Genomic DNA, 8342 nt, shown 5'->3' on the forward strand with positions numbered 1-8342 from the left:
TTAGTGGGATCCGGATCCCACTCATCCACCCACTCCTTCCTATTCAAGTCAAGTCACTCTAACCTATTTATATGAAAAAGCTAAACGATGGATCATACAAGCAATATATGTACAAGAGAGGAGGGGGGGGGGGGGGGAGGTGGCGAGACCATGGACCCACTTCCTATCGTGTTTTTTTTTGGGGGGGGGGGGGGTTGGTTCAGTCGGGGATTATTTCTCTGGAGGGCCAGACAGATATTTTGGAGAGGAGGTTCTGTCTCCCCGTACTAACCCCCCCCCCCCTTAGGCTACACCACTGTTTCCAGGGCCCCTAAGCCTTGGTTTCAAATGACACATTCTACCCCACATGATAACTGATAGGAATATCGTGTCACTTGTGAATTTCTAATACAGCATGACCGTTCAGATATCAGTGGCGGAGAAACAGGGGGGGTTGGGGGGGTTTTAACCCCCCCACTTTTTGAAGAGGGGGGTTGGCCCACATAATCAACCCCCCCCCCCCTAGTTTTTGCCAGTAATGTTCTGCTATAGCCTATGTCATGTGCTCCAAATGGCATAATAAATCAAATTATTAAATTTGAAATTGTTAAAGTCATTTCAACCTTTTACCTGGTAGGCTACATCAACAATTAACGACCGAAAACCGAGTTAGAATTGACCCACACATTATTTCTAGCCCCTTTCCCCCACCTTGCGCATTGGAACTTGTAGCTCATAGCGCTAACTAATTCACCCCACAACAGACATACACAAAACGTTTTGGTGCTGTTGAATAGCTTTGGAACTGTATACACTTGCCAACTTCAACGAGGTGAAGGAAAAGAAAAAGAAGAAAGAGAGAAAAGGATGGAGTAGAAAATACGGCAAGAAAACGGGAAGAGAAAGAGGAACAGTGACAAAATTATTCGAATTTGTAAAGCAAACAGCAGATATCACATCATATCAGTGAGCATGAAAATGGCGTTCCACGATAAACAGCCTCCAAACCATGGGCGCAGATCCTGGTGAGGACAGCGGGACGCGTCCCCACCAACTTTTTCAGTAGTGGGGACATGATATACCGTGTCCCCACCAATTTGTCTTGACCAATAGCTGCATTTCAAGTTCCCCTGTATTGAACTTTGGTGCACTTTGATCCAGCATTGTGCAAATGACATGCAGCAGTTCTCATTTTATTGTATTTTATCCACAGTTGTTAAATATAGGACGGAAATCGCATTTGCGGCAGTCTATATTTGTTTTCTGGGAGAGGACCCCAGACCCATCGTATATACAAAAGTCTACTTGGATAATTTGTCTCCTGATTTTCTTTCTGCAGACGCCCATGTATTTCTCCAAACTAAATTTCTAAGCCATGAGATCTAAAACTTAAGGAGGTTTAGGAGCATCATTAGGTCTGGGAAGTGTTATTTCCGGCGATCTGGGAGGTATATTTGCCCAAAAAAATCGTGCGCTACGCGCTAACCCATGGTTGCGCTCCGCTTAGATAGTGTCATAGAACAGACATGCGTCCCCACCATTATCCAAAACTGATCTGCGCCCATGCTCAAAACTGTCGATGTGTGTAGTGTTCGGTTTCGGAAATATCTGGTATATTTTTATTTCCTTCAACGAAATTTTTTAGTAGCCGTCTGAATTTTCGAAAATTCCCTAACCAACATTCTTCATCATACTTCATCATACTCGTGCAATTTTGACCCGTCTGTTAGGGTTTGAAGGAGGTTTTTCTACTTCGGTTGTCCATAGATGATATTTTGTGCAACATTATGGATATGTTTTGAAGTGAATTTATTCACGAGAATTGTGAAATTTCAAATTCTGAACAGTGGGGCTGACGGATATTGTGGGCCGCGATGAAGAATCACCTACAAAAGCAATGATCCACAGGATATGTGATGAAGTCGAACATGATGTGTGACTGGTGACAATCTTCAAAAAGGTTATAATGAGAAAAAAAGTATTTGGAAAAAAAATTGGTTCTCAGGCAAAAGTGTACATATGGTTGGTCAGTTTCAAGCCCGAGAAGTGCCATTTCCGGTGATCTGGGGTACCAAAACCAGAAATTTGCTTGTACGCTGCGCGCCAACCAATGGTGGCGCTCCGCTTAGTTAGTAATACACCCCCCCCCCCCGGGTTAGAAAATCCAGCATACGCCCCTGGTTAAATGCAGCTTTTCAAGGCCTTGGCAGTGCCATTTACTGCAATCTGGGAGGCAATATTTGCCAAAAAATTCTTGTGCACTTCGCGCCAACTTATGGTGGCGCTCCACTTAGATAGTGAGCCAGCAGTTATGACTTTTTATTTCATCAATGGCCTGCAACCCCCCCACTTCTGACAAGAAATCTCCGCCACTGTCAGATATTCAGGTAGAAGACGAACAAGTTGTAGCATACTGCATCACATTCGCATTCGCTCGTACTAATATCAACATTTAACCAAAGAGTTTTTAAAATACTATCAACTTCAATCCTCCTTGCTTTTTTTCACACCATGTGTGCTTTGTGTTATGTTCTTTAAGTATAAGTAGAGAAAGAAACAACAAAGCTGATTTCTGAAAAAAAGCCAAAAATCTGTTACTAAATTTGGTCATTTTGTCACGGGGTCTTTCAGTCTTCCGACAATGGTTAATTAACCTATCATCGAGCGGATGTACGTTACTGTATAACCTAATTGTCATGTGATGTCCTAGACATGCTTATTTGGATAATTGGTCAACAATATGTATAGTGTTTCCGTCACGATAGAGCTGTGATGATCCCTGCACACTGATAACAGGAACATCAGGTCACACTTTAAGCAGAATGTTGGTCTTGACATACAATAATCCAAGAAAAACGATGATTGGGTAAAGGTTGTATAACTGTTATTCGCTTTTCAAGGTAGGCCTATATATACATCTTTGGCATTCTCCTTTCAGGCTAATTTGATGATGACGTAGCTTGACGATGACCTAATGTATGTCGTCCAGTTACAGAGTTGTTGACAATTGACAATTCATAATCATGGACGTTAAAATATGAATCTAAGAGACTGACTTAGGTCAGCTTGCGGCTTCTTCGCGAGTTCCTGCTTGCAGGAGGATCTAAAAATACATACATACATACATACGTGGGCTCTTCGGTACATGTCAATTTTAATCCATTGTTTTATCAATTCTAATTACTCAACCAAAAACATGTTCTTTTCACTTTATATAAACAACAGAGTACCCTTGGATGACATTCAACACGTCTTGTCTTTGATAAATTTGTATTGAACAGTCGAAATGTCATTTGCGACCATGAAAGTGAAATTAATTTATGTTGCAGCTGAGCCTGGACCTGCCCTAATGGAATGTGTGCTAGACTTAGTAGGCCAGCCACTTTCATTGATGAGCCTCAGATGTATAAAGGGTCATTTCTCAAAACTTAAAAGTGGTATAGCTGCATGTACAATCTGGAATGTTATAACAGTGCTTCAACAATCTACAGTCTATAATCTATATATAATCTTCAATAATGTCATGTATGAACTAGAAACGTGGTTACGCAAATCGTAACAACACTGCCCATGAATATGCCCATGAACACTGCCCATGAACACTGCCCATGATAAGAACTTTTAGTAAGTTGCTACACCGTTGTTACAAGTACAGAAGATGGCGTGGGAAAGACCATATGCATGCATAGTGTACGTATGCGCGCACCGTATACCCGTATATCTTCTGGTAAACAACGAAGCCATTAGCAACATATTACATTACATTTATAATACGGAAGCTTTCGTTTCATGTTCTGTCATTTTTGTCGAATAAAGATGGCTGTAAATATTTGCATATTGTTCAAAAGGGAATATTTTCTCGAAATTGTGCAGAAAATACAAGTACAAGTACATGCAGAATTACAATTGAGTCAAGAGGCCGTTTGTATGTAAATCAGGCTCATGACCTATCCTATCACGCAGACAGGATCATGCCCAAGCCGCGCCAGATAACAAATCGTAAATCAGTCTTGAGAAATTGAGATCTTCGATAAAATCGACTTTAAAATAAGAGATTTGACTTAACAAAATAATTCCATAACTCATTTCTGTGCCGTCAGCCCGTGAATAGCGAACAGATATTATTTTATCGTTTGGGGATATTCACTTTATTTCTGTGAAAAGCGAACATTAAATTATGATTAAATTTCATCGTACATTTTACTGACTCTCATCCTTATTCATGTGGAATTCTTTCTTTCGGATGTTATTAAGTCAATAATTTGTTTACTAAGCTAAAGCCAATTGTTGCCTCATCGTCAATACGTAAAAGCCATTGTTGATGTATACGTGAGCGTGATGTGTGTTTGGAACGCCGGGATCTGTTAATCTTCGTTGTATTATGTGCACATGTGTGTACGTGTGACATTGTAGCCATGGCTACACCGTGGACAAACGTGTTGGCGGGATAGTTGTACCAATTCAAACGTTATGCGAAACAAAAGACAACAGTATGTTTGCAATATAAACTGACAGCAATTTTACAGCCACATTCCAGTCAAAATTGACGACCAAATTTCTTTCGGGTGCACATGATTACCTGACACAATGAGCCCACGTGTAGACCTAAATATGCAGTATAAGTCGAGAAATAGGCTTACTGAACGAATGAAAATGTCACGTGACTTTTAGGCGAAGCCCAATACCAGCCCATGTTTCTCATACCAGCCCATGTTTCTCATGCCAGTAATTATTTTTGTGCCTATAAAGTCATCCTTTACCAACATGTCTAATACGTGGATCTTGAATGGTCTGTCATCATTACTTCTTAAACATGACACGAAACATGCTAGATATGCTAAAATGGCCATGAAGATCCACACATAATGCACCGTTTGCATGGCATATCACGTTCGCACTTCTAAGAATTATAGTTGAATTTCACAAGCTGTCACTGTAACCTACCTGACGAAGGAAATAATTTTGTTACGAACGTGCAAGATATACCGGTATATAGGCCTAGCCTATACCTTTTGTGCACTTTTGGTTTCACTTTGTAGTCCTTTTTAAAGGTCTCTCCATATATGGTTTGATTATGGAAGTATAACAGATTTCGGAGTTTTTCATCTCGATTTGTGACGTTTAATTGTGACGCTTTATGCCGAAATCCGACATTTGCCATACGAATTAATGTCTACATTTCCGCTTGTAATGAAAGGATTTTTTTTGTCGAAATTCCCAAGTTTAACTTGACATTTGGATGTTTGTTGGTTGTACATAGTATCTATCTCGAAATTGTTGACATTATATCTGGAAGTATTTGTAATTTTTATCTCAAGTTTTGATCCTTTTTTTTGTAGTTCCTTTAAACTATCTCCCCATTGTGGTAATAGTGATGGAAGTTTACAGATTGCCGCCGTGTCCTGACCACGAGTCATACCATGATAACATGGTGCGGGCCGTTAAAATGTTCAACAATTGATATGAGTAGCAGGCTATATATTTTGGGGAGGGGGGGGGTATCACTGCAAGGCTCCCTCGGGAATGAAATCCACAGTCGCGCCTGTGTATATGTCTGCATGCAGCGAAGAGTGAGGGATCCAAATGGAACATAATGATGTCATTTGTTGTTAGACTTTGGTAGTCGGATAATTCCGTTAGACTCTATCAGTGCAAAATGGTGGTTCCATATGGGCACGAAGCAGGCAACCCTTACCAAAAAATCATTCTGAGCATCAACATAATGTCCCTTATGTAAACAAGGACTACCAAAGGCATCTCAATTCAAAAGTAATATCACGTAGTTATTTCAAGCAAGAAGACGACAACTCCATCATTGAAGTTAGTTAGAGAATAGATTGATAGAAGTTATAAACAGGCTTTGACCAGGGAGTTGCCATGAACTGCCTGCTTGGACCAGTGGCGGAGCTAGGGGTGTTGGTCAAGGGGGGGGGGGGGGGGCGAAAATGGTCTGTAGGGGCGCTTTCGACACTATCTAAGCGGAGCGCCACCACAGGTTGGCGCGGAGCGTACAGACATTTTTTTAGTCAAGATACTCTCTAGATCGCCGGAAATGACCCTTTCCGGGTCTTGCTAATTTGCAGGTAAACGAAGAATAAATAGGTGTCATCGCCAACAAAATGTGACAAATGTCAAAAGGTAGATGAGAGCGCAATAAAAAAGTCAATCGCGAATAAGTAAAAAGTGGTAAAAAGCTGAAAAGGGCGCCAGCAGGCCATTTGAGTCCGTCAGAGGGGGGGGGAGCGGATGCCCCCCCCCCAACTGTATGGACGCTCAGCCACTGGCTTGGACAATCATAGCTCTTGCAAATCCTCTCACCGCCCTATTGAGTCGTTTAGACTGTGCACTGTGGGCTAGGAGAGGTGAATATGTAGTATGGTGTCACCTTTAATTCTGATTGATTTTTTAAATCATAAGTATAGTATTCCTCTCTCTCCCTCTCTTTCTCTTGCACTCTTCAACATCCAAAGATAAGAAAACAATGTCGACAACTGCAAACGTGAAAACACCGCACTATAGGTTCAGTGATTCGACCGTTTTTCATGCACGGCTATGTGTTTGAGCAAGTTGTTATCACGGGAGCGAATACTTCCGTTACAGAAATATATAGATACATTTTCTGTGTTCCATTGTGGCAGTATACTTGGTCTCCGCTGTCACTTTAATCTGGTAAATATTGTACTTGTCTTGCTAGAACAGTTTATCGTGGATTTTCAGCATAGAGACGAAATATACTGCTACATCGTTGCAAGTATATGGTCTTTGACCTATACAGAATACTATGGAATCCAATTTCAGCAGCTGTTCGAAGAAACTTGCATCATCTGTATACGGAAGCCTTGAAGATCATTTGACAGACGCGTTACTGGTAGAATTTGGGAATTTTTTGTTGATATGAGTACCACTGATGCCTAGTCAAATTCTTCAGCAACTTGATATGATACATACTTAGCCAAAATGTAAATAATTTATTCGGAATTTATAAACCAAAGACACTCTGAAATATTACTTTTGATGGTCATTTGTACGGTTTGCCTGCTCACTACCTACAATCACCGTACATGCATCGTTAACACTAAAGGAATGATTTCAATGCGGACTGTGGTGATATCATATGACAAGTAGTCGGAGTGGAAGGGGCGGAAAATTGTTAGATCATCTGAATCTGAATGGGTTAAGTCGGCAAAAATCCTACTACAGGACATAAACGCCTACCGAGCGCTACAAAGTATGAGTAAGAGTTATAAGTTATTAGATAACAAAACAAGAGTTACTATAAGCTTGTCTTTGAAACAGTCTAGACTAAGTGCATGCAACATGTCTGCTGGCAAAGCATTCCTATCTTTTTAAGGTGAGGGGAAAGAAGGAATATTTATATAAATTCTTTCTAACCGTAGGGAACTTGGAAGTTTAAGATCATGCTTATTTCTACGGTGTTAACACTTTTTGTTGGGATTAGGTTGTCTTTATCAATTGATACAAGATTATTATTGACTTTATAAAGCATTTGTAGACGTGTGAGCTTTCTTCTTGTTTCTAGCAAGGCCAATCTAATTCCTAGTCAAGCATATTTGTCACACTGGTATAAGCGTATAAGCTCATAAGCGTAGTGATGCAGGAACGTAGGGAGGGTTCTAATGGCAGGGACCCAGCTGAGTTGCAAAACTGTGCTATATGTTTGGGGGCAAAATGGAAGAATTGTTAACTGTTTATAGGTTAGCCCTCACAAGCATTTTACATTTGTACCGTGTATACTATGATTTGCAAATGTTAGACTCTTCTTCCAATTGTGAAAAAAATCGTACGATACGTCCCATAGTACTTATATTTCCCACCGCCAGCCTGAGAACCGAAAGGCTGATAGGAATTGGCGGCTAATTCATTACCAAATTACATAAAGGACCATAGAAACCCTTGTTGTAACGATTCGATAACCTCTGACCCATCCCTTACCCCTACCCCTTCCCCATCTCCACACAATATATAATTTTTCCGCAGTTGTCCACACAGCACGTCCGTACTTAATGGGGGGTCATATGATACAACAACTCGTGACACCCTGCTTTTGTCCGATGTTTTCCCTATTATGCAATAATATATTTTTACCACCAATTAATAATGGTACGACTTACAATCGTAAATGAAGAACACAAACTAGAATAAAATTTGTTTTAAGCCAGTAGGTGCATAACTGTTAAATAAAATTTTATATTTATACTACTTGGTTACTAAGAGCAAAATAAAAAGAACAAAACTGTGTTGAAAATATCAATTAATAGCTATACCATTTATTATAAGGGAAATATGTCTACTACTTCCGAACACGTTGACATTGTACCTACGTACGTAACAACAGTGTTACA

The sequence above is a fragment of the Apostichopus japonicus genome, chromosome 4, assembly GCF_037975245.1.
Source record: "Apostichopus japonicus isolate 1M-3 chromosome 4, ASM3797524v1, whole genome shotgun sequence".
Taxonomy (NCBI): domain Eukaryota; kingdom Metazoa; phylum Echinodermata; class Holothuroidea; order Aspidochirotida; family Stichopodidae; genus Apostichopus; species Apostichopus japonicus.